The 26,380-nt window shown below is 44.8% G+C and overlaps 1 protein-coding gene across 3 annotated transcripts in view; it reads right to left on the reverse strand.

The window, feature by feature from the left end:
• LOC148542343 (uncharacterized) overlaps positions 1-26,107 on the reverse strand; it is a 92,373-nt gene extending 66,266 nt beyond the window's left edge. For 2 of the 3 annotated variants that reach the window (XM_088470380.1, XM_088470367.1), the window contains exon 1: positions 16,266-16,379. The gene's annotated coding sequence lies outside the window, so the exon portion shown is untranslated. Of the gene's footprint in view, positions 1-16,265; positions 16,380-25,995 lie in introns of those variants that run through there. The other variant, XM_088470376.1, reaches the window with a different exon arrangement.
• Positions 26,108-26,380: the final 273 nt, after the last annotated feature.

Consider the following 26,380-nt stretch of genomic DNA (forward strand, 5'->3'; position numbering starts at 1 on the left):
CTGATTTGTGCTATTAGTTGTCTGCAGTTAGAGAGGCTGATGCTGATTTGTGCTATTAGTTGTCTGTAGTTAGAGGGGCTGATGCTGATTTGTGCTATTAGTTGTCTGCAGTTAGAGAGGCTGATGCTGATTTGTGCTATTAGGTGTCTGCAGTTAGAGGGGCTGATGCTGATTTGTGCTATTAGTTGTCTGCAGTTAGAGAGGCTGATGCTGATTTGTGCTATTAGTTGTCTGCAGTTAGAGAGGCTGATGCTGATTTGTGCTATTAGTTGATTTGTGCTATTAGTTGTCTGTAGTTAGAGAGGATGATGCTGATTTGTGCTATTAGTTGTCTGCAGTTAGAGAGGATGATGCTGATTTGTGCTATTAGGTGTCTGTAGTTAGAGAGGCTGATGCTGATTTGTGCTATTAGTTGTCTGCAGTTAGAGGGGCTGATGCTGATTTGTGCTATTAGGTGTCTGCAGTTAGAGAGGCTGATGCTGATTTGTGCTATTAGTTGTCTGCAGTTAGAGGGGCTGATGCTGATTTGTGCTATTAGCTGTCTGCAGTTAGAGGGGCTGATGCTGATTTGTGCTATTAGTTGTCTGCAGTTAGAGAGGCTGATGCTGATTTGTGCTATTAGTTGTCTGTAGTTAGAGGGGCTGATGCTGATTTGTGCTATTAGTTGTCTGTAGTTAGAGAGGCTGATGCTGATTTGTGCTATTAGCTGTCTGTAGTTAGAGAGGCTGATGCTGATTTGTGCTATTAGTTGTCTGCAGTTAGAGGGGCTGATGCTGATTTGTGCTATTAGTTGTCTGCAGTTAGAGAGGCTGATGCTGATTTGTGCTATTAGTTGTCTGCAGTTAGAGAGGCTGATGCTGATTTGTGCTATTAGTTGTCTGCAGTTAGAGAGGCTGATGCTGATTTGTGCTATTAGGTGTCTGCAGTTAGAGGGGCTGATGCTGATTTGTGCTATTAGGTGTCTGCAGTTAGAGGGGCTGATGCTGATTTGTGCTATTAGTTGTCTGCAGTTAGAGAGGATGATGCTGATTTGTGCTATTAGTTGTCTGTAGTTAGAGAGGCTGATGCTGATTTGTGCTATTAGTTGGCTGCAGTTAGAGAGGCTGATGCTGATTTGTGCTATTAGTTGTCTGTAGTTAGAGAGGCTGATGCTGATTTGTGCTATTAGTTGTCTGCAGTTAGAGAGGCTGATGCTGATTTGTGCTTTTAGTTGTCTGCAGTTAGAGAGGCTGATGCTGATTTGTGCTATTAGTTGTCTGTAGTTAGAGAGGCTGATGCTGATTTGTGCTATTAGTTGTCTGCAGTTAGAGAGGCTGATGCTGATTTGTGCTATTAGTTGTCTGTAGTTAGAGGGGCTGATGCTGATTTGTGCTATTAGTTGTCTGCAGTTAGAGAGGCTGATGCTGATTTGTGCTATTAGCTGTCTGTAGTTAGAGAGGCTGATGCTGATTTGTGCTATTAGTTGTCTGTAGTTAGAGAGGCTGATGCTGATTTGTGCTATTAGTTGTCTGCAGTTAGAGAGGATGATGCTGATTTGTGCTATTAGTTGTCTGTAGTTAGAGAGGCTGATGCTGATTTGTGCTATTAGTTGTCTGTAGTTAGAGAGGCTGATGCTGATTTGTGCTATTAGTTGGCTGCAGTTAGAGGGGCTGATGCTGATTTGTGCTATTAGGTGTCTACAGTTAGAGAGGCTGATGCTGATTTGTGCTATTAGTTGTCTGCAGTTAGAGAGGCTGATGCTGATTTGTGCTATTAGTTGGCTGCAGTTAGAGAGGATGATGCTGATTTGTGCTATTAGGTGTCTGCAGTTAGAGGGGCTGATGCTGATTTGTGCTATTAGTTGATTTGTGCTATTAGCTGTCTGTAGTTAGAGAGGCTGATGCTGATTTGTGCTATTAGGTGTCTGCAGTTAGAGGGGCTGATGCTGATTTGTGCTATTAGTTGTCTGCAGTTAGAGAGGCTGATGCTGATTTGTGCTATTAGGTGTCTGCAGTTAGAGGGGCTGATGCTGATTTGTGCTATTAGTTGATTTGTGCTATTAGTTGTCTGCAGTTAGAGAGGATGATGCTGATTTGTGCTATTAGGTGTCTGCAGTTAGAGAGGCTGATGCTGATTTGTGCTATTAGTTGTCTGTAGTTAGAGGGGCTGATGCTGATTTGTGCTATTAGTTGTCTGCAGTTAGAGAGGCTGATGCTGATTTGTGCTATTAGGTGTCTGCAGTTAGAGGGGCTGATGCTGATTTGTGCTATTAGTTGTCTGCAGTTAGAGAGGCTGATGCTGATTTGTGCTATTAGTTGTCTGCAGTTAGAGAGGCTGATGCTGATTTGTGCTATTAGTTGATTTGTGCTATTAATTGTCTGTAGTTAGAGAGGATGATGCTGATTTGTGCTATTAGTTGTCTGCAGTTAGAGAGGATGATGCTGATTTGTGCTATTAGGTGTCTGTAGTTAGAGAGGCTGATGCTGATTTGTGCTATTAGTTGTCTGTAGTTAGAGAGGCTGATGCTGATTTGTGCTATTAGTTGTCTGCAGTTAGAGAGGCTGATGCTGATTTGTGCTATTAGGTGTCTGCAGTTAGAGAGGCTGATGCTGATTTGTGCTATTAGCTGTCTGTAGTTAGAGGGGCTGATGCTGATTTGTGCTATTAGTTGTCTGCAGTTAGAGAGGATGATGCTGATTTGTGCTATTAGTTGTCTGCAGTTAGAGAGGATGATGCTGATTTGTGCTATTAGTTGATTTGTGCTATTAGCTGTCTGTAGTTAGAGAGGCTGATGCTGATTTGTGCTATTAGCTGTCTGTAGTTAGAGAGGCTGATGCTGATTTGTGCTATTAGTTGTCTGCAGTTAGAGGTGCTGATGCTGATTTGTGCTATTAGTTGTCTGTAGTTAGAGGTGCTGATGCTGATTTGTGCTATTAGTTGTCTGCAGTTAGAGGGGCTGATGCTGATTTGTGCTATTAGTTGATTTGTGCTATTAGCTGTCTGTAGTTAGAGAGGCTGATGCTGATTTGTGCTATTAGTTGTCTGCAGTTAGAGGTGCTGATGCTGATTTGTGCTATTAGTTGTCTGCAGTTAGAGAGGCTGATGCTGATTTGTGCTATTATCTGTCTGCAGTTAGAGAGGCTGATGCTGATTTGTGCTATTAGTTGTCTGTAGTTAGAGAGGCTGATGCTGATTTGTGCTATTAGTTGTCTGCAGTTAGAGGGGCTGATGCTGATTTGTGCTATTAGTTGGCTGCAGTTAGAGAGGCTGATGCTGATTTGTGCTATTAGTTGTCTGCAGTTAGAGAGGCTGATGCTGATTTGTGCTATTAGTTGTCTGCAGTTTGTGGGGCTGATGCTGATTTGTGCTATTAGTTGTCTGCAGTTTGAGGGGCTGATGCTGATTTGTGCTATTAGTTGTCTACAGTTAGAGGGGCTGATGCTGATTTGTGCTATTAGTTGTCTAGTTAGAGGGGCTGATGCTGATATTTGTGCTTTGTGCTATTAGTTGTCTGCAGTTAGAGAGGCTGATGCTGATTTTTGCTATTAGTTGGCTGCAGTTAGAGAGGCTGATGCTGATTTGTGCTATTAGTTGTCTGTAGTTAGAGGGGCTGATGCTGATTTATGCTATTAGTTGTCTGTAGTTAGAGGGGCTGATGCTGATTTGTGCTATTAGTTGTCTGCAGTTAGAGAGGCTGATGCTGATTTGTGCTATTAGTTGTCTGCAGTTAGAGAGGCTGATGCTGATTTGTGCTATTAGTTGTCTGTAGTTAGAGGGGCTGATGCTGATTTATGCTATTAGTTGTCTGTAGTTAGAGAGGCTGATGCTGATTTGTGCTATTAGTTGTCTGCAGTTAGAGAGGCTGATGCTGATTTGTGCTATTAGTTGTCTGCAGTTAGAGAGGCTGATGCTGATTTGTGCTATTAGTTGTCTGTAGTTAGAGGGGCTGATGCTGATTTGTGCTATTAGTTGATTTGTGCTATTAGTTGTCTGCAGTTTGAGGGGCTGATGCTGATTTGTGCTATTAGTTGTCTGTAGTTAGAGGGGCTGATGCTGATATTTGTGCTTTGTGCTATTAGTTGTCTGCAGTTAGAGGGGCTGATGCTGATTTATGCTATTAGTTGTCTGTAGTTAGAGAGGCTGATGCTGATTTGTGCTATTAGTTGTCTGCAGTTAGAGAGGCTGATGCTGATTTGTGCTATTAGTTGTCTGCAGTTAGAGAGGCTGATGCTGATTTGTGCTATTAGTTGTCTGTAGTTAGAGGGGCTGATGCTGATTTGTGCTATTAGTTGATTTGTGCTATTAGTTGTCTGCAGTTTGAGGGGCTGATGCTGATTTGTGCTATTAGTTGTCTGTAGTTAGAGGGGCTGATGCTGATATTTGTGCTTTGTGCTATTAGTTGTCTGCAGTTAGAGGGGCTGATGCTGATTTGTGCTTTTGGTTGTCTGCAGTTAGAGAGGCTGATGCTGATTTGTGCTATTAGTTGATTTGTGCTATTAGTTGTCTGCAGTTTGAGGGGCTGATGCTGATTTGTGCTATTAGTTGATTTGTGCAATTAGTTGTCTGCAGTTAGAGAGGATGATGCTGATTTGTGCTATTAGGTGTCTGCAGTTAGAGAGGGTGATGCTGATTTGTGCTATTAGTTGTCTGTAGTTAGAGGGGCTGATGCTGATTTGTGCTATTAGTTGTCTGCAGTTAGAGAGGCTGATGCTGATTTGTGCTATTAGGTGTCTGCAGTTAGAGGGGCTGATGCTGATTTGTGCTATTAGTTGTCTGCAGTTAGAGAGGCTGATGCTGATTTGTGCTATTAGTTGTCTGCAGTTAGAGAGGCTGATGCTGATTTGTGCTATTAGTTGATTTGTGCTATTAGTTGTCTGTAGTTAGAGAGGATGATGCTGATTTGTGCTATTAGTTGTCTGCAGTTAGAGAGGATGATGCTGATTTGTGCTATTAGGTGTCTGTAGTTAGAGAGGCTGATGCTGATTTGTGCTATTAGGTGTCTGCAGTTAGAGAGGCTGATGCTGATTTGTGCTATTAGCTGTCTGTAGTTAGAGGGGCTGATGCTGATTTGTGCTATTAGCTGTCTGTAGTTAGAGAGGCTGATGCTGATTTGTGCTATTAGCTGTCTGTAGTTAGAGAGGCTGATGCTGATTTGTGCTATTAGTTGTCTGCAGTTAGAGGTGCTGATGCTGATTTGTGCTATTAGTTGTCTGTAGTTAGAGGTGCTGATGCTGATTTGTGCTATTAGTTGTCTGCAGTTAGAGGTGCTGATGCTGATTTGTGCTATTAGTTGTCTGCAGTTAGAGGTGCTGATGCTGATTTGTGCTATTAGTTGTCTGCAGTTAGAGAGGCTGATGCTGATTTGTGCTATTATCTGTCTGCAGTTAGAGAGGCTGATGCTGATTTGTGCTATTAGTTGTCTGCAGTTAGAGGGGCTGATGCTGATTTGTGCTATTAGTTGGCTGCAGTTAGAGAGGCTGATGCTGATTTGTGCTATTAGTTGTCTGCAGTTAGAGAGGCTGATGCTGATTTGTGCTATTAGTTGTCTGCAGTTAGAGAGGCTTTATGCTGATTTGTGCTATTAGCTGTCTGTAGTTAGAGGGGCTGATGCTGATTTGTGCTATTAGTTGTCTGCAGTTAGAGAGGATGATGCTGATTTGTGCTATTAGTTGATTTGTGCTATTAGCTGTCTGTAGTTAGAGAGGCTGATGCTGATTTGTGCTATTAGTTGTCTGCAGTTAGAGAGGCTGATGCTGATTTGTGCTATTAGGTGTCTGCGGTTAGAGAGGCTGATGCTGATTTGTGCTATTAGCTGTCTGTAGTTAGAGGGGCTGATGCTGATTTGTGCTATTAGTTGTCTGCAGTTAGAGAGGATGATGCTGATTTGTGCTATTAGTTGTCTGCAGTTAGAGAGGATGATGCTGATTTGTGCTATTAGTTGATTTGTGCTATTAGCTGTCTGTAGTTAGAGAGGCTGATGCTGATTTGTGCTATTAGCTGTCTGTAGTTAGAGAGGCTGATGCTGATTTGTGCTATTAGTTGTCTGCAGTTAGAGGTGCTGATGCTGATTTGTGCTATTAGTTGTCTGTAGTTAGAGGTGCTGATGCTGATTTGTGCTATTAGTTGTCTGCAGTTAGAGAGGCTGATGCTGATTTGTGCTATTAGCTGTCTGCAGTTAGAGGTGCTGATGCTGATTTGTGCTATTAGTTGTCTGTAGTTAGAGAGGCTGATGCTGATTTGTGCTATTAGTTGTCTGCAGTTAGAGGTGCTGATGCTGATTTGTGCTATTAGTTGTCTGCAGTTAGAGAGGCTGATGCTGATTTGTGCTATTATCTGTCTGCAGTTAGAGAGGCTGATGCTGATTTGTGCTATTAGTTGTCTGTAGTTAGAGAGGCTGATGCTGATTTGTGCTATTAGTTGTCTGCAGTTAGAGGGGCTGATGCTGATTTGTGCTATTAGTTGGCTGCAGTTAGAGAGGCTGATGCTGATTTGTGCTATTAGTTGTCTGCAGTTAGAGAGGCTGATGCTGATTTGTGCTATTAGTTGTCTGCAGTTTGTGGGGCTGATGCTGATTTGTGCTATTAGTTGTCTGCAGTTTGAGGGGCTGATGCTGATTTGTGCTATTAGTTGTCTACAGTTAGAGGGGCTGATGCTGATTTGTGCTATTAGTTGTCTAGTTAGAGAGGCTGATGCTGATTTGTGCTATTAGTTGTCTGCAGTTAGAGAGGCTGATGCTGATTTGTGCTATTAGTTGGCTGCAGTTAGAGAGGCTGATGCTGATTTGTGCTATTAGTTGTCTGTAGTTAGAGGGGCTGATGCTGATTTATGCTATTAGTTGTCTGTAGTTAGAGGGGCTGATGCTGATTTGTGCTATTAGTTGTCTGTAGTTAGAGGGGCTGATGCTGATTTGTGCTATTAGTTGATTTGTGCTATTAGTTGTCTGCAGTTTGAGGGGCTGATGCTGATTTGTGCTATTAGTTGTCTGTAGTTAGAGGGGCTGATGCTGATATTTGTGCTTTGTGCTATTAGTTGTCTGCAGTTAGAGGGGCTGATGCTGATTTGTGCTTTTGGTTGTCTGCAGTTAGAGAGGCTGATGCTGATTTGTGCTATTAGTTGATTTGTGCTATTAGTTGTCTGCAGTTTGAGGGGCTGATGCTGATTTGTGCTATTAGTTGTCTGCAGTTAGAGGGGCTGATGCTGATTTGTGCTATTAGTTGTCTGTAGTTAGAGAGGCTGATGCTGATTTGTGCTATTAGTTGTCTGTAGTTAGAGGGGCTGATGCTGATATTTGTGCTTTGTGCTATTAGTTGTCTGCAGTTAGAGGGGCTGATGCTGATTTGTGCTTTTGGTTGTCTGCAGTTAGAGAGGCTGATGCTGATTTGTGCTATTAGTTGATTTGTGCTATTAGTTGTCTGCAGTTTGAGGGGCTGATGCTGATTTGTGTTATTAGTTGTCTGCAGTTAGAGGGGCTGATGCTGATTTGTGCTATTAATTGATTTGTGCTAATAGTTGTCTGCAGTTAGAGAGGATGATGCTGATTTGTGCTATTAGTTGTCTGCAGTTAGAGAGGATGATGCTGATTTGTGCTATTAGGTGTCTGTAGTTAGAGAGGCTGATGCTGATTTGTGCTATTAGTTGTCTGTAGTTAGAGAGGCTGATGCTGATTTGTGCTATTAGTTGCCTGCAGTTAGAGAGGCTGATGCTGATTTGTGCTATTAGGTGTCTGCAGTTAGAGAGGCTGATGCTGATTTGTGCTATTAGCTGTCTGTAGTTAGAGGGGCTGATGCTGATTTGTGCTATTAGTTGTCTGCAGTTAGAGAGGATGATGCTGATTTGTGCTATTAGTTGTCTGCAGTTAGAGAGGATGATGCTGATTTGTGCTATTAGTTGATTTGTGCTATTAGCTGTCTGTAGTTAGAGAGGCTGATGCTGATTTGTGCTATTAGCTGTCTGTAGTTAGAGAGGCTGATGCTGATTTGTGCTATTAGTTGTCTGCAGTTAGAGGTGCTGATGCTGATTTGTGCTATTAGTTGTCTGTAGTTAGAGGTGCTGATGCTGATTTGTGCTATTAGTTGTCTGCAGTTAGAGGGGCTGATGCTGATTTGTGCTATTAGTTGATTTGTGCTATTAGTTGTCTGCAGTTAGAGAGGCTGATGCTGATTTGTGCTATTATCTGTCTGCAGTTAGAGAGGCTGATGCTGATTTGTGCTATTAGTTGTCTGTAGTTAGAGAGGCTGATGCTGATTTGTGCTATTAGTTGTCTGCAGTTAGAGGGGCTGATGCTGATTTGTGCTATTAGTTGGCTGCAGTTAGAGAGGCTGATGCTGATTTGTGCTATTAGTTGTCTGCAGTTAGAGAGGCTGATGCTGATTTGTGCTATTAGTTGTCTGCAGTTTGTGGGGCTGATGCTGATTTGTGCTATTAGTTGTCTGCAGTTTGAGGGGCTGATGCTGATTTGTGCTATTAGTTGTCTACAGTTAGAGGGGCTGATGCTGATTTGTGCTATTAGTTGTCTAGTTAGAGAGGCTGATGCTGATTTGTGCTATTAGTTGTCTGCAGTTAGAGAGGCTGATGCTGATTTTTGCTATTAGTTGGCTGCAGTTAGAGAGGCTGATGCTGATTTGTGCTATTAGTTGTCTGTAGTTAGAGGGGCTGATGCTGATTTATGCTATTAGTTGTCTGTAGTTAGAGGGGCTGATGCTGATTTGTGCTATTAGTTGTCTGCAGTTAGAGAGGCTGATGCTGATTTGTGCTATTAGTTGTCTGCAGTTAGAGAGGCTGATGCTGATTTGTGCTATTAGTTGTCTGTAGTTAGAGGGGCTGATGCTGATTTATGCTATTAGTTGTCTGTAGTTAGAGAGGCTGATGCTGATTTGTGCTATTAGTTGTCTGCAGTTAGAGAGGCTGAAGCTGATTTGTGCTATTAGTTGTCTGCAGTTAGAGAGGCTGATGCTGATTTGTGCTATTAGTTGTCTGTAGTTAGAGGGGCTGATGCTGATTTGTGCTATTAGTTGATTTGTGCTATTAGTTGTCTGCAGTTTGAGGGGCTGATGCTGATTTGTGCTATTAGTTGTCTGTAGTTAGAGGGGCTGATGCTGATATTTGTGCTTTGTGCTATTAGTTGTCTGCAGTTAGAGGGGCTGATGCTGATTTATGCTATTAGTTGTCTGTAGTTAGAGAGGCTGATGCTGATTTGTGCTATTAGTTGTCTGCAGTTAGAGAGGCTGATGCTGATTTGTGCTATTAGTTGTCTGCAGTTAGAGAGGCTGATGCTGATTTGTGCTATTAGTTGTCTGTAGTTAGAGGGGCTGATGCTGATTTGTGCTATTAGTTGATTTGTACTATTAGTTGTCTGCAGTTTGAGGGGCTGATGCTGATTTGTGCTATTAGTTGTCTGTAGTTAGAGGGGCTGATGCTGATATTTGTGCTTTGTGCTATTAGTTGTCTGCAGTTAGAGGGGCTGATGCTGATTTGTGCTTTTGGTTGTCTGCAGTTAGAGAGGCTGATGCTGATTTGTGCTATTAGTTGATTTGTGCTATTAGTTGTCTGCAGTTTGAGGGGCTGATGCTGATTTGTGCTATTAGTTGATTTGTGCAATTAGTTGTCTGCAGTTAGAGAGGATGATGCTGATTTGTGCTATTAGGTGTCTGCAGTTAGAGAGGGTGATGCTGATTTGTGCTATTAGTTGTCTGTAGTTAGAGGGGCTGATGCTGATTTGTGCTATTAGTTGTCTGCAGTTAGAGAGGCTGATGCTGATTTGTGCTATTAGGTGTCTGCAGTTAGAGGGGCTGATGCTGATTTGTGCTATTAGTTGTCTGCAGTTAGAGAGGCTGATGCTGATTTGTGCTATTAGTTGTCTGCAGTTAGAGAGGCTGATGCTGATTTGTGCTATTAGTTGATTTGTGCTATTAGTTGTCTGTAGTTAGAGAGGATGATGCTGATTTGTGCTATTAGTTGTCTGCAGTTAGAGAGGATGATGCTGATTTGTGCTATTAGGTGTCTGTAGTTAGAGAGGCTGATGCTGATTTGTGCTATTAGGTGTCTGCAGTTAGAGAGGCTGATGCTGATTTGTGCTATTAGCTGTCTGTAGTTAGAGGGGCTGATGCTGATTTGTGCTATTAGCTGTCTGTAGTTAGAGAGGCTGATGCTGATTTGTGCTATTAGCTGTCTGTAGTTAGAGAGGCTGATGCTGATTTGTGCTATTAGTTGTCTGCAGTTAGAGGTGCTGATGCTGATTTGTGCTATTAGTTGTCTGTAGTTAGAGGTGCTGATGCTGATTTGTGCTATTAGTTGTCTGCAGTTAGAGGTGCTGATGCTGATTTGTGCTATTAGTTGTCTGCAGTTAGAGGTGCTGATGCTGATTTGTGCTATTAGTTGTCTGCAGTTAGAGAGGCTGATGCTGATTTGTGCTATTATCTGTCTGCAGTTAGAGAGGCTGATGCTGATTTGTGCTATTAGTTGTCTGCAGTTAGAGGGGCTGATGCTGATTTGTGCTATTAGTTGGCTGCAGTTAGAGAGGCTGATGCTGATTTGTGCTATTAGTTGTCTGCAGTTAGAGAGGCTGATGCTGATTTGTGCTATTAGTTGTCTGCAGTTAGAGAGGCTGATGCTGATTTGTGCTATTAGCTGTCTGTAGTTAGAGGGGCTGATGCTGATTTGTGCTATTAGTTGTCTGCAGTTAGAGAGGATGATGCTGATTTGTGCTATTAGTTGATTTGTGCTATTAGCTGTCTGTAGTTAGAGAGGCTGATGCTGATTTGTGCTATTAGTTGTCTGCAGTTAGAGAGGCTGATGCTGATTTGTGCTATTAGGTGTCTGCGGTTAGAGAGGCTGATGCTGATTTGTGCTATTAGCTGTCTGTAGTTAGAGGGGCTGATGCTGATTTGTGCTATTAGTTGTCTGCAGTTAGAGAGGATGATGCTGATTTGTGCTATTAGTTGTCTGCAGTTAGAGAGGATGATGCTGATTTGTGCTATTAGTTGATTTGTGCTATTAGCTGTCTGTAGTTAGAGAGGCTGATGCTGATTTGTGCTATTAGCTGTCTGTAGTTAGAGAGGCTGATGCTGATTTGTGCTATTAGTTGTCTGCAGTTAGAGGTGCTGATGCTGATTTGTGCTATTAGTTGTCTGTAGTTAGAGGTGCTGATGCTGATTTGTGCTATTAGCTGTCTGTAGTTAGAGAGGCTGATGCTGATTTGTGCTATTAGTTGTCTGCAGTTAGAGGTGCTGATGCTGATTTGTGCTATTAGTTGTCTGCAGTTAGAGAGGCTGATGCTGATTTGTGCTATTATCTGTCTGCAGTTAGAGAGGCTGATGCTGATTTGTGCTATTAGTTGTCTGTAGTTAGAGAGGCTGATGCTGATTTGTGCTATTAGTTGTCTGCAGTTAGAGGGGCTGATGCTGATTTGTGCTATTAGTTGGCTGCAGTTAGAGAGGCTGATGCTGATTTGTGCTATTAGTTGTCTGCAGTTAGAGAGGCTGATGCTGATTTGTGCTATTAGTTGTCTGCAGTTTGTGGGGCTGATGCTGATTTGTGCTATTAGTTGTCTGCAGTTTGAGGGGCTGATGCTGATTTGTGCTATTAGTTGTCTACAGTTAGAGGGGCTGATGCTGATTTGTGCTATTAGTTGTCTAGTTAGAGAGGCTGATGCTGATTTGTGCTATTAGTTGTCTGCAGTTAGAGAGGCTGATGCTGATTTGTGCTATTAGTTGGCTGCAGTTAGAGAGGCTGATGCTGATTTGTGCTATTAGTTGTCTGTAGTTAGAGGGGCTGATGCTGATTTATGCTATTAGTTGTCTGTAGTTAGAGGGGCTGATGCTGATTTGTGCTATTAGTTGTCTGTAGTTAGAGGGGCTGATGCTGATTTGTGCTATTAGTTGATTTGTGCTATTAGTTGTCTGCAGTTTGAGGGGCTGATGCTGATTTGTGCTATTAGTTGTCTGTAGTTAGAGGGGCTGATGCTGATATTTGTGCTTTGTGCTATTAGTTGTCTGCAGTTAGAGGGGCTGATGCTGATTTGTGCTTTTGGTTGTCTGCAGTTAGAGAGGCTGATGCTGATTTGTGCTATTAGTTGATTTGTGCTATTAGTTGTCTGCAGTTTGAGGGGCTGATGCTGATTTGTGCTATTAGTTGTCTGCAGTTAGAGGGGCTGATGCTGATTTGTGCTATTAGTTGTCTGTAGTTAGAGAGGCTGATGCTGATTTGTGCTATTAGTTGTCTGTAGTTAGAGGGGCTGATGCTGATATTTGTGCTTTGTGCTATTAGTTGTCTGCAGTTAGAGGGGCTGATGCTGATTTGTGCTTTTGGTTGTCTGCAGTTAGAGAGGCTGATGCTGATTTGTGCTATTAGTTGATTTGTGCTATTAGTTGTCTGCAGTTTGAGGGGCTGATGCTGATTTGTGTTATTAGTTGTCTGCAGTTAGAGGGGCTGATGCTGATTTGTGCTATTAATTGATTTGTGCTAATAGTTGTCTGCAGTTAGAGGGGCTGATGCTGATTTGTGCTATTAGTTGATTTGTGCTATTAGTTGTCTGCAGTTAGACAGGTTGATGCTGATTTGTGCTATTAGTTGTCTGCAGTTAGAGAGGCTGATGCTGATTTGTGCTATTAGTTGTCTGTAGTTAGAGAGGCTGATGCTGATTTGTGCTATTAGTTGTCTGCAGTTAGAGAGGCTGATGCTGCTTTGTGCTATTAGTTGTCTGCAGTTAGAGAGGCTGATGCTGCTTTGTGCTATTAGTTGTCTGCAGTTAGAGAGGCTGATGCTGATTTGTGCTATTAGTTGTCTGCAGTTAGAGAGGCTGATGCTGATTTGTGCTATTAGTTGTCTGCAGTTAGACAGGCTGATGCTGATTTGTGCTATTAGTTGTCTGCAGTTAGACAGGCTGATGCTGATTTGTGCTATTAGTTGTCTGTAGTTAGAGGGGCTGATGCTGATTTGTGCTATTAGTTGATTTGTGCTATTACTTGTCTGCAGTTAGACAGGTTGATGCTGATTTGTGCTATTAGTTGATTTGTGCTATTAGTTGATTTGTGCTATTAGTTGTCTGCAGTTAGAGGGGCTGATGCTGATTTGTGCTTTTAGTTGTCTGCAGTTAGAGGGGCTGATGCTGATTTGTGCTATTAGTTGTCTGCAGTTAGAGAGGCTGATGCTGATTTATGCTATCTGTTGTCTGTAGTTAGAGGGGCTGATGCTGATTTGTGCTATTAGTTGATTTGTGCTATTACTTGTCTGCAGTTAGACAGGTTGATGCTGATTTGTGCTATTAGTTGTCTGTAGTTAGAGAGGCTGATGCTGATTTGTGCTATTAGTTGTCTGCAGTTAGAGAGGCTGATGCTGATTTGTGCTATTAGTTGTCTGCAGTTAGACAGGCTGATGCTGATTTGTGCTATTAGTTGTCTGTAGTTAGAGGGGCTGATGCTGATTTGTGCTATTAGTTGATTTGTGCTATTACTTGTCTGCAGTTAGACAGGTTGATGCTGATTTGTGCTATTAGTTGATTTGTGCTATTAGTTGATTTGTGCTATTAGTTGTCTGCAGTTAGAGGGGCTGATGCTGATTTGTGCTATTAGTTGTCTGCAGTTAGAGAGGCTGATGCTGATTTGTGCTATTAGTTGTCTGTAGTTAGAGAGGCTGATGCTGATTTGTGCTATTAGTTGTCTGCAGTTAGAGAGGCTGATGCTGCTTTGTGCTATTAGTTGTCTGCAGTTAGAGAGGCTGATGCTGCTTTGTGCTATTAGTTGTCTGCAGTTAGAGAGGCTGATGCTGATTTGTGCTATTAGTTGTCTGCAGTTAGAGAGGCTGATGCTGATTTGTGCTATTAGTTGATTTGTGCTATTAGTTGATTTGTGCTATTAGTTGTCTGCAGTTAGAGGGGCTGATGCTGATTTGTGCTTTTAGTTGTCTGTAGTTAGAGAGGCTGATGCTGATTTGTGCTATTAGTTGTCTGCAGTTAGAGAGGCTGATGCCGATTTGTGCTTTTAGTTGTCTGCAGTTAGAGGGGCTGATGCCGATTTATGCTATTAGTTGTCTGCAGTTAGAGGGGCTGATGCTGATTTGTGCTTTTAGTTGTCTGCAGTTAGAGGGGCTGATGCTGATTTGTGCTATTAGTTGTCTGCAGTTAGAGAGGCTGATGCTGATTTGTGCTATTAGTTGTCTGTAGTTAGAGAGGCTGATGCTGATTTGTGCTATTAGTTGTCTGTAGTTAGAGAGGCTGATTCTGATTTGTGCTATTAGTTGTCTGCAGTTAGAGAGGCTGATTCTGATTTGTGCTATTAGTTGGCTGCAGTTAGAGAGGCTGATGCTGATTTGAGCTATTGGTTGTCTGTAGTTAGAGGGGCTGATGCTGATTTGGGCTATTAGTTGGCTGCAGTTAGAGAGGCTGATGCTGATTTGTGCTATTAAGTGTCTGCAGTTAGAGAGGCTGATGCTGATTTGGGCTATTAGTTGGCTGCAGTTAGAGAGGCTGATGCTGATTTGTGCTATTAGTTGGCTGCAGTTAGAGAGGCTGATGCTGATTTGTGCTATTAAGTGTCTGCAGTTAGAGAGGCTGATGCTGATTTGGGCTATTAGTTGGCTGCAGTTAGAGGGGTTGATGCTGATTTGTGCTATTAGTTGATTTGTGCTATTAGTTGTCTGCAGTTAGAGAGGCTGATGCTGATTTGTGCTATTAGTTGGCTGCAGTTAGAGAGGCTGATGCTGATTTGTGCTATTAAGTGTCTGCAGTTAGAGAGGCTGATGCTGATTTGGGCTATTAGTTGGCTGCAGTTAGGGGGGCTGATGCTGATTTGTGCTATTAGTTGATTTGTGCTATTAGTTGATTTGTGCTATTAGTTGTCTGCAGTTAGAGAGGCTGATGCTGATTTGTGCTATTAGTTGTCTGCAGTTAGTGAGGCTGATGCTGATTTTTAGTGTACACAGAGCTGCCGAGACTTTGGGCGTGCCTGAGTGCTGGGGGTGTGGCTGCCAGAGGAGGCTTGGCTAGGTCCATTCGTTGTACACATTATGTGTATGGGGGCATGAACGCTGCTACGTGGGGGGTGGGCACCTCTGCATACGGGTGAGTATACAGATATTTTTCCGCGCACACTTCCTTGGAGCAAATTGCGCCCAATTTACCTCCCACAAATATTAAGTGTCCAATAAATGTATCTACAGAAGACAGATATCTGCTGTGATCTCTTATTTTGTAATCGCAAAAGCAGCTCCCGTGTGGGGGCATCTTCAGTGCTAAATTTATCAAGGTTCTCGTCACTAACGCCATCATTATCCTTTGCCGACTATAGGCTACATTTCTTCAGTACTAAAATGCCCTACCTCCAAGAAAGGGCTTCTTCCTACCGACGCGCTACCGCTGGCAGCAGACTCCGGCAAATCCCAGCTAATTTTCGCCATTGCCCTCTCCGGATGACGACAGCGGGAATATTGACGTTTTATTTTAAGAATTATTTATTTATTGAAATATATATATATATTTTTTTTTATTATTATTTTTTAAATAAAATTTGGATGTTTAGTAAAATTTTTATCGTTGTTTTTTTTTTTCCCGGGTGCACACGTGTGATATGACAAAGCTGGGACGTGCATGCGCAGTTGCGTGCAGGCCAGCGAAAGGGGCAAAAGTACTCCGTTGTCTGCCAGGAGTGCCGGCCTTATTAGCTGCCCTTGCGATATTTTGTCAGTCAAATTTGCGGCGACGGCTGATTCTCGGTTGCTGTGATAAGCGGCGACAAATATATTTTCTTATCACCGCATAACAGTGAGCAGGCCCCGTAAACGATAGACCGCCCGGCGTAAATGTGAACGTCGGGTCTGGTCGTGAATGGGTTAAACACTCCTGCAGCACATGAACGGGGGGTTAATAAGAGTGAACATTGACGCGTGAGGAAACGGCAGCTTCTTGCTGGTAAATCACATTACAGTACATTTGTATCTTAGGAACTAGGACGGTGACAGGAAGAACTGTAACTCGCATCTGAGTCATTGCAGCAGCCTCTGAGGACATCATGTATGTAACGTGACTTCTGCCAGCGTTACCGTGATGCTTCTATAGTCCCCGGCTGGGTGTTAGGATGCTGTAGTGAGCTGTGGGATTATTTGTGATGTAGGCCTATCCCTGTATCTGCAAAAACCTCTCATCTCCGGCAGAAAGAGGGGAAGGGGGTCGTATTCTAAACGACTGGAGTTTGCAAATGCTGATGTTTAAAAATAAAATGACAACCTGCGACCCGCAGTCATTTCTAGCTGGGTTATTCTAAGCACTACTTTCATTTGCTCAGGAGCAGTCTGACCTTGTCTGGAAGAAGATGCCTGGAAGAGGATGCTGGCTGAGCTTCTGCGCGGATACCCTGCCTGGAGCTGGCCGAGGCAGAGCCTGTAATAATGAGCCAGCAGGTTCCTTCTTTCATCCCCTGACGGAGAGGAGTCAGTGACCACAAGAGGCGGAAGACTGTGTGTGTGTGTGTGTGTGTGTGTGTGAGTGTGTGTGTGTGTTGTGCAGCAGCCTCTCTGAATAAGTTGCATGTCAGGGAGGAAGGTTGTACAATTGATGTCTGTGTCAGTATATATCAATCAAGGTGATGGGTGATGTTCAGGGAGACAGACTGGTCATGTATTGTGGCTGCAACGCGATAGATCGGATAATGCAATCAGCAATGTAAGGCTGGGTACACACTGGAGCGACGGGCATTCATGCCGACATCGCAACGATTGCCCGTGAACAGTCATTGTGCGTCCACACTGGATGACGACGGAGCGATCAACGTTACGTCATTCGTTAACAATGCACTGGCTGCTGGCGATATCGCTAGGTTTCATGTGCAGCCCATCAAACCTGGCAACTGTCACCTGCGACCGCGGGAGTGCGCAATCATGCGTACACACTGAGCAATGTAGGCGACATGGTATATCGGCCCGACATCGCTCCAGTGTGTGCCCGGCTTAAACTATAAGGATATTAGAAGTCACCAAGGAGTAACTATATAAATAATACTGTATATATTTTATATAGGCCATGTCATCTTATATCTGTCATAATACAATATTGTATACAGAGGAGTAACTAGGTATATGAAGGCCTAATAGCAAACGTTTGTACAGGTTGAGTCTCTCGTATCCAAAGTGCTTGGGACCAGGGGTATTTTGGATATCGGGATATTCCGTATTTTGGAATATTTGCATATTGTAATGAAATGTCTTAGGAATGGGACCCAAATCTAATCACAGAATGCATTTATGTGTTATATACACCTTATACACACACAGCCTGCAGGTCATTTTATACAATATTTTTAATAATTTTGTGCATCAAAAAAAGTGTGTACACATAAATTAAATTAATTTATGTTTCATATATCCCTTATACACACAGCCTGAAGGTTATTTTATACTGTATTTTAATAATCTTGTGCTTTAAACAAAGTTTCTGTACATTGAACCACCAGAAAGCAAAGGTTTCACTATCTCAGTCACGCTGAAAATATTCCATATTTTAGGAATATCTGGATATGGGAGACTCAACCTGTAAGGACCCCTATGTACCAACCAATGCTGAAAAATGATATAACACATGTAACTTTGACAAGGAAGATGAGCCCCTCTAATGTCTGGGCCCCATAGCAGCTGCACCCCGTGCACCTAGGGTAGTTACGCCCATGACTGTACATAATTGCGGGCAGGAACAAAAACTATGACCACTTAAGGCCGATCTGCGTAACCCTGCCGTATAGTCTGGTTGTTGGATGACCGGATCGTACAGTAGGTGCCATAAGACCGTCATGTCATTGTGTGTACTATAATTCTTCCATGATCCCATCAGTGTCAGGACTTTATAAATAAAGGATATTGAACATTTAACCCAAACCTGCTTAGTGCCAAGTGCACAGGGCGCAGCCGGGAATCCCCTAGTGCGCATTTGCTGACTGTCCCGGAATTTCTGTACATCTCCCCTGTCCTGGGAGAACAGACATCCGTCCCGCCTTCTCCAGTGAAGTGGTTGGGGGGGGGGGGGGGGGGTGAAGCTCATTGTGCCATTACGTGTTTGGGAGGCAGACAAAGGTCTATGTACTAAGCCTTGAATGGAGAATAAATGAACGGAGATCAAGTCCCAACCGATCAGCTCCTAACTGCAATGTTACAGGCTGTGTTTGAAAAATGACAGTTGGCACTTTATCTCCATCCAAGGCTTAGTAAATAGGCCCCAAAGACACCAGGGGCCATTTTAGGGTCTTACCTCTCCTGCCTCCATTAGCTGGAAAGTGGCCGGCCAAGGACAATTACCCTTTTCGCCCGTTTATCCATATAATCTGCATACCTCCCAACATGACCCTCTCCAGGAGGGACACAATGCTCTGGTCCTGGACTTCCCTGGTAAGAGCTGGGGCTGCAGCACAGTTCAAAATTCAAATAGGGGAGTCACACCAACTGTCATCTCACACACTGCCCAACATCACTGGCTGGGACTCACTGGCAGTTGGTGTGACTCCCCTATTTGAATTTTGGACTGTACTGCAGCCCCACCTCTGGAGCCTCCACCAATCATACATTACCAGGGAAGTCAAGGACCAGAGCATTGTGGACCTCATTCAGAGTCGGTCGTTGCGGCTGCACGGTCGTACAGGAAAAGGGGCCGGATATGCAAATGATGCACACGCATGTTGCGTCCCTAAGGTCAGATCGTTAGCTGGCTGACCAAGGGGAGGATGCGGTCGGTTCGCTAAAAAAACGCCCCCATCTCGTACGCATTACACGTCATCTCCGGCCATATAAGGATTAATCGCGAGCATCGGAAACCATCGGAACTGGTCGTAGAGCTTAAGATTGACCATACCCTCTCTTAAGCTCTACGATCATGTCAGTGTAAAACCTCCCATGTCACGTGTGCCATGACACTACTTTGTTAATTATGCACTCCCATAATCCGTATGCACTCCCATAAAACGCCGTTCGCATAATGAGGCACGCCTGCGTTCGGATCTCCACTCCCCCGTTCACAAGCACCTTCCCCTGTTACCACCCACAAATGCCTCATTCTGTCACTTAAACTACTGACCTGGCGGTGTTCAAGGAGAGAGAAATTTCTGATCGTAGCCGCTAGTTTGCGAACTTTACGCATTCGCAGTTAAGCGAACATCGGTGGCGTACGACCGTGCAGCCGCAAAGGTCCGACTCTGAATGAGGTCCTGTGTCCCTCGTGGAGAGGGTCATGTTGGGAGGTATGAATCTGCGCTGTTTGCAAGCAATGGATAGATCAGGAGATGTTACAATATATTTGAACATGTATCTGTTACCTAATGTAACCTGAAGATTATTAACGGTTGTATTACAGCTGTGACCCATGTTATATCCATTGGAGAGAGAGAGAGAAAGTAGAGAGAGGTATATTGGTATAACCTATTTGCTGAACCGGTTTGGTTTGGGTGTCAGCGGGATGTGACATGGAGTTTAGTCCACACAGAGGTCCTTAACCAGGGTGGCGGTTTTATTTGGTAACAGCGGTATACACAGGGTTAACAGCGGTGTTAGCGGTAATAGCAGTATGTACAGGGTTAACAGCGGTATCGCAGTAATGGCTGTGGCAGCGTCCGTGCGGTACTCCTGCACGCTACACAGTGGCACGAACTGCGTTGGAGCACTTCTCACAAGCCCAGCCGTGACATCATCCCGCCGGGGAGTCAGCGTACACTGGAGGAGACAGCGCAGGAGCGCATTCCTCTCCAGCAACATAAAGTACTAGCCAAAGAGATTCGGACACTTTACAGGCTGTGTTTGAAAAATGACAGGCAGGAGCAGATTGGTTGGTACTTTTTCTCCAAGCTTTGACAAATCTCCCCCTTAGATCTTAAGAGCTTTGGCCACTACGGAAGCGATAGCTAAAACGAGTGTGGGAGGAACTCGAAAGCATAAAGATTGAAAACTGCATTTTGTGGTTTTTATACAGCTGAGGTTCAGCGACTGCAAAACTGTCAGCAGGAATCAGAGATCCGCCCGCCTGACCGCAGTATCATTGTATGTATCATACCGCACCTCCAGTAATGCAGTAAGGGCTATGAGGGATGTTATTTTATTCACATGCTCAAGCGTAACTGTAAGGAAAAATCAATATATTGTAGGACTACTGCCACGCTTCGGGCATTAGGACTATGGGCCTGATTCAGACCCGGTTGCAAGCGCTGAGTGCTCGCAACCGGGTCGATGGTGGCCCACAGCGCATGCGCACGACGGAGCCGGCTCCGTCGTGCGCATACGCGAGACCCGGCTAGCGACGGGCACTCCGTTGCTCCGGGTCTCGCACCAAAGGGGGCGAGCTGTCAATGTTGAGTGACAGCTCGCCCCCTTTGGTGGGGGGGGTGGCTGCCCAAACGGAGGCGTTCCTATGAGAACGCCTACCATTTGGGGGCGGCCCCACTGACACGAGTGATGTCAGTGGAGAGATTCCGGCTCTGTTAGAACCGAAATCTCTCTGGGGCTAGCGGCCACGAGACCCTACCACAAGAGTCTCGTCGCAAGCCCGATGGTCGCTCGCAATAGCTGTGGGTGGTCAACCACAGGTATGCGAGCGGCCAGGAGGCCGTTCTAAAAAAACAAAAGCCCGGCCCTGATTCAGAGCGAGCGCTCTGTCAGAGCGTCCGGCTCTGAATCAGGGCCTATATTTCCGTCTAAAATATATTAATGTCCTGTAGATTTTTATGAATGCAAACAATATTAAACATATACGCACAGGAAGCACAAAAGTCCAGGGCTGAACTGAACAGTATCTTGGGAAAGAGGGCCTGATTCAGAGCCGGACGCTCTGAACGAGCGCCCGCTCTGAATCAGGGCATTTTTTTTTTTTTTGCGAAGCAGCCTCGTGGACGCTCGCATAGCTGTGGGTTACCACCCACAGCTTATGCGAGCGTCCATGATGATGGTCGCGATGGTCAAGACCATCGTGACCATCGGGCTTGCGACGAGACCCTTGCGGTAGGGTCTCGCTGCCGCAAGCCCTGGAGTGCTTTCGGCTCTATCAGAGCCAAAATCACTCCCACTGACATCACTAGTGATGTCAGTGGGGCCGGACCCAGACGGTAGGCGTTCCCATGGGAACGCCTCCGTCTGGGCAGCCACGCCCCCGGCACGCCCACCAAAGGGGGTGTGCTGTCACTCAGCATCGACAGCACGCCCCCTTTGGTGCGAGACGCATAACGACGGCTACCCCGTCGTTATTCAGGTCTCACGCATGCGCACAACAGAGGTGCCTCCGTCGTGCGCATGCGCATTTGGGCAACATCGACCCGCTTGCGAGCGCTCAGCGCTTGCAAGCGGGTCTGAATCTGGCCCAGAATCCTTAAAAGTATCACTTTTTTACGTCATGAAACTGCAGAGATTGCTGCTTCTCCCCAGTGCAGAGGCTCCAAAATAATGTCAAAATAGTTTTTCCAAACAGGTTCCTCACCCTGGTTTTAAAATCCAAAAACACGTAATAGTTTCCTGAACTGTAGTTTAAAAAGTTTGAACCGTTAACGTAAACTTGAGGCTCGTCGCCTGAGGTCGCCGTCAAACCAGAATGAACTCTCCAACTGGATCGTGAACAAGGTGGCGGACCGCGACCTGGTCGTCTTTTAGAACCAGCTCAAGTTATTTCAGCATCTCTACTCCCAAGAGTGGAAGGAAGGCCTGTCCCTTGAAGAGTGCTTGGCGAACCATCCGTTAAGCCCTATATTGGAGATAGGGCTTTTCATTACTTAACGATTAGGTCACTTAAGGACTTTGTACTATTTGTCAAAGGGTTAATGGAGGAGAGATCAAAGACTTCTCTGGCCTTAATACATTTACTGACGCTTACTGCCATATCCGTAAACTTCTAGGGGGTGGGGGTGGAATCTGGCAATCTAGCTAAGCTTTCCACCACTAGGTGGCGCCATCCTGAGACGCTGTCACTTATACCCAGCAATGGGGACCAGATAATCTTTGATAGATCCTCTCTGGGTTAAGCTACTATGCAGACGTTAGCCGTGAATGTTGCTTTAAACTTTTGCCGCCAGTGTTAGGCTGTCTGAGAAACTCGCCAAGGTTTGGGGCCTATTTATTAAACCACTTTGGTGGTAAATCCTCCAAAAGCTTCAGTTTCCGGGAGTTTGCTGTATTATTCTAGTATCACAGCAATGTCTTATGAGGGTACCGCCGCCAGGGTCCTCTATTCCGCTCGCAAAAGCAGTCCCCATAGCTTTCTGTAGGGACTGCAAACGTTTAGCTTTTCAGAGCAGGCACCTGACACCGCTAACGCCATCATGAGAATGACCCCCGCCATTGCGGCCTAAAGGCTGCTCTATTTGGATCCCGCTCCAGCAGCCGAAGCTAACACATACGTGCGCTGATGGCCACATCCAGTCACAGTAAAGCGATAGTGTCAGCTATCACATTACTAGTCCTTGTTCACTGGGTTCATAACGAAGCGGAGGTCGTGGACAGAGAGTTTTAATAAATAGGGCTGATTGATGCAATATGAAATTATATTTAATTCTGGGAATTCCACTGGAATTGATAATGACTGACACCGCAGGGTCTTGTTACATTGCCCCCTGAGAGCCAAAGGGTTAAGGACTATTAACATGATGGATTTAATCAGCTCAGCCTAACCCTAAAACATACTGTGGTATACATTCTGGATAAGCAGACAGACCTCACGCACCATCGGTCATGCGTGTACAGTGTGTAAATATATTTGTAGCAGGTGTGTTGTGGAAGGTTCAGAAACACAGAAGCGACGTCGGACTCGCACTGCTATAACGTGAGTCAGCGCCGGATATGTAAATGGAGGCAGTGTTTCCTTTCCTATAGCAAAACCCTAAACATTTTACAGATCAGTGAATCACAGATCTCTGTACTATCTATAGATGCATTATACACAAGGTACACTCATTTATTTCCTAACATGCGCCTTGTGTCTGGGTGTTACCAGTACCGGACCTTTATACATTCTAGAATTCTCTAGATGAGCGAGGTGAGCGGGATCTGTTTGGTTGGCTGCATAATGGCGTTTCTTGCTTCCTAAACATGCGAGTAAGCGCCTTCTGAAGGTTTGGACCACATGGGTTGAATCGGCATCCCCCAAGCCTAATGGTGGGTACACACTACACGATATGCTCCCTGAGCGATATCGTGTAGTGTGTCCCCGGCAGGCTGTGCTTAATGTCGTTCATGACATCGAGCACAGCCGCTGAACGATATCATTAACGACGGGATCTCTCCCCCATTCCCTGACATGCAGCAACCTGACGAGATCGTCAGGTTGGCCTGCATGTCAGCCCGATGAACGATAATGACGAACGACCCGCGGGAACGCGCGTCGTCGTTATTGTTTATCTTTTTAGGGTTAAAAATGGATGATAAAGTGGACGACTAAACGATAACGATATCGTTATCATTCAGTCGTCCACTTTATCGCCCAGTGTGTACTCACCTTAACTGTGCATAAACACGGAGCGATATATCGTTATGATATGAACGATAACGATATAGTTCAACGATATATCGTTCCCTGTTTATGCAACCAACAATGCGCACTCCCGCTGGACAATAACGATATCGTTCAACGATATATCGTTCCATGTTTATGCGACCAACGATGCGCACTCCCGCTGGACAATAACGATATCGTCCATCGGCCATGCAAACAGTCCAATCTGGGCGATATCGTTATATTCCCTATAGTGATCCACGATCGTTGGTAATATCGTTGGTGTGTGGATGAACAATATAGTTCATCCAGCACACCAGGAATTTTAAGGGAGATCGTTTAGTGATATCGTTCGCAGAACAGATCGTCCCGTGTGTACGCACCTTAAGTCAGGCCCTATACCAATTTACAAGAGACTCATGGGGGAAGTTACATTACTAAGCTCTTTATATACAATCATTTGTAGATATCTAATGCACTGACATCTAGATGCTTGCTTTCATTATAGGACTTGCAGTAGCCAGATAAGAGCTCATTGCTGACTGGTTGTTGTAGTTCAGCACAAATGGTGTGCGTTAGGGGGAGGTGTGTCGAGTCTTGGAGAGAGATAAAGTGGAGGAGTTGCCCAAGGCAGACTTTCCTACTTTCTGCACCCACCTCACAGCAGGGGGACGTGGCATAGCAACAGGTGGGCAGTGTGGGGGGCATGGTGGCTCAATCGCTTCATCGTAGCCCCTGCCCCCCGCTGTACATAGCCGAAATTACAGGCACTGTACAGCAGGAGGCGGGGCTACGATGACGCGAATCAGTGCGAATTGCGTCATCAGTTCCCCTCCGAACTGCCCACTTTTGCTCAGGAAGTGGGCAGCCCCCCGACCATTTCGGGAGCGTAGGCTGGCCCAATGCAACCAATCAGCTTCTGTCATTTCAAAGACTGTGATAGATATATTACAGTTAGGAGCTGATTGGTTTGGGCACCCACCTCGTATAGCGTGTACCCGGCTTTACAACTTATTAGAACTTAACCAAACTTGCAACCTGGCAGCTCCCATTCATGTTAATACAGAGAAATAAGGTTTTCTATAGATTTGTATATTTTACTGACCAATTATAAAGTATGTGTGCAATGTTATTGCCAATAGCCCAGATAGGAATTCTGACAAACAAATAATGGGGCATATTCATCAATATGTCCCTAAAGTGCCCCGATAATATAGAATACGACTTGCTGCGAGTTGCGGCGTTGGATACCATATTACTGGAGTAAATCAGTATTGCTCCTGTTTGGGGCAGCGGCTCTGAAAACCAGCTGTCCTCGCGATCCCTAACACTGCCGATTCCACCGCTAATTACTAGCGGCAGAACTTTACATGGCAGTGTTAGGGTGCATGCGAGAACTTAATTTATGCATGCGCAATGCTGGAAGCACGCAGTGCCGAGGGATCCGAAAAAGGATCCCTCATAGCTAAACAACCTTCTTCTTCTTATTACCAGTTATTTATATAGCGCACACATATTCCGCAGCGCTGTACAGAGAATATTTGGCCATTCACATCAGTCCCTGTCCCCGTGGAGCTTACACTCTATATTCCCTATCACATGCTCATACGCAGGGTTAATTTATGCTTGGAGCCAATTAACCTACCAGTATATTTTTGGAGTGTGGGAGGAAACCGGAGCACCCGGAGGAAACCCAGGCAGGCACAGGAGGAATTCATCATTCCTCCTCTCCATAACTATCTATATTTGCGATGACAGCTTTTCAGGAAATAGATACTTTTCCCTCTCTACGCTAACTTACCGCAGCTGTAATCAGCGCTGCGCATGCACAGTTACATCCGTAAAACCAGCGCATGCGCTGCACTACTTACAGCTGCGGCAATTTTTTTTAGTTCAAAACTTTACTGTGTTCTGCCGGGAGAACACAGTGTTAGAGCAGCCACCGGAACCGGAGGAGGGACCAGGGAGCTGGAGGAGGACCTGCCCAGCTGACAGCAGGTAAATGTAACCCGCTATACGCCACCTGAGAGTGGCGTATAGTAACACCATCTAATTCCGAAAATACATAATTTTCGGAATTTGATAAATAGCCTAATTCCTACATCCCCATAATACTGTACTAATGTACGGGGAGTGTGGAAATGAATGCAGGTGGACTTAACCAGGAGATATCAGCGATCTATATAAGTGTCTTCATGAATACTAAAATAACGGTAATTAAGGAAAATGTCCTTAAAACCCCCAGAGAGCGAAACCCCCTTATGGCCCCCAGAGAGAGACCGAAACGTCATCCATGTCTTAATTGCTGCTATTGTTAATAAATTGTCTTAATACTGCAAACAATTATGGAAGCCTGGTGAGTGCGCTCTACTGTACTGCGCTCTCTCTCACTCACTCTCTCTCTCTTCCCCAATGTCCATGCATATTGTCAGATGTAACACATTTGCCCCTATGCTGTGCTGCACAGGCTAAGCCTGAAAGTATCACTGAGCATTAATAATAATATTACACTTTGCTGCAGTAGGTATATTTTAGCATGACAGGTGAGCAGGATGTCTCTCGCCTCCTGCACTGATGCCTCTTACCTCCTCCCCAGGACGGTCTGGTTGCTGTCACTGTAGGTAGGTGCACTGTCACTGCTGTGTGCTGCTCACTCTCTGTCATCTAGTACTTGCACTCATACTTCTATCACTAGTGCTTGCACGCTGGTACAGGAAGTCTAGTCACTAGCCCTGGAGCTCCTCTATAGATATATACATGTGTAGTAAGTCTTATCACGCCTCCAGTGTTTCCCTCCCACTGTACACACAGTCTCTGGGACTAGTTGTGAGCCAACTCCTAGCGAGGAAACCTGCTGACGGCTTACTCACTATCAAAACCTTCATCACGGGGGAAACACACTGGTGGTGCAAGATCTTGTGGCACTAAAAGCCTAAAGCTGGGCACACACTGGGCGATATAGCCGAGCGC

This window comes from Taudactylus pleione, unplaced genomic scaffold, assembly GCF_031769625.1.
Source record: "Taudactylus pleione unplaced genomic scaffold, aTauple2 ptg000013l, whole genome shotgun sequence".
Taxonomy (NCBI): domain Eukaryota; kingdom Metazoa; phylum Chordata; class Amphibia; order Anura; family Myobatrachidae; genus Taudactylus; species Taudactylus pleione.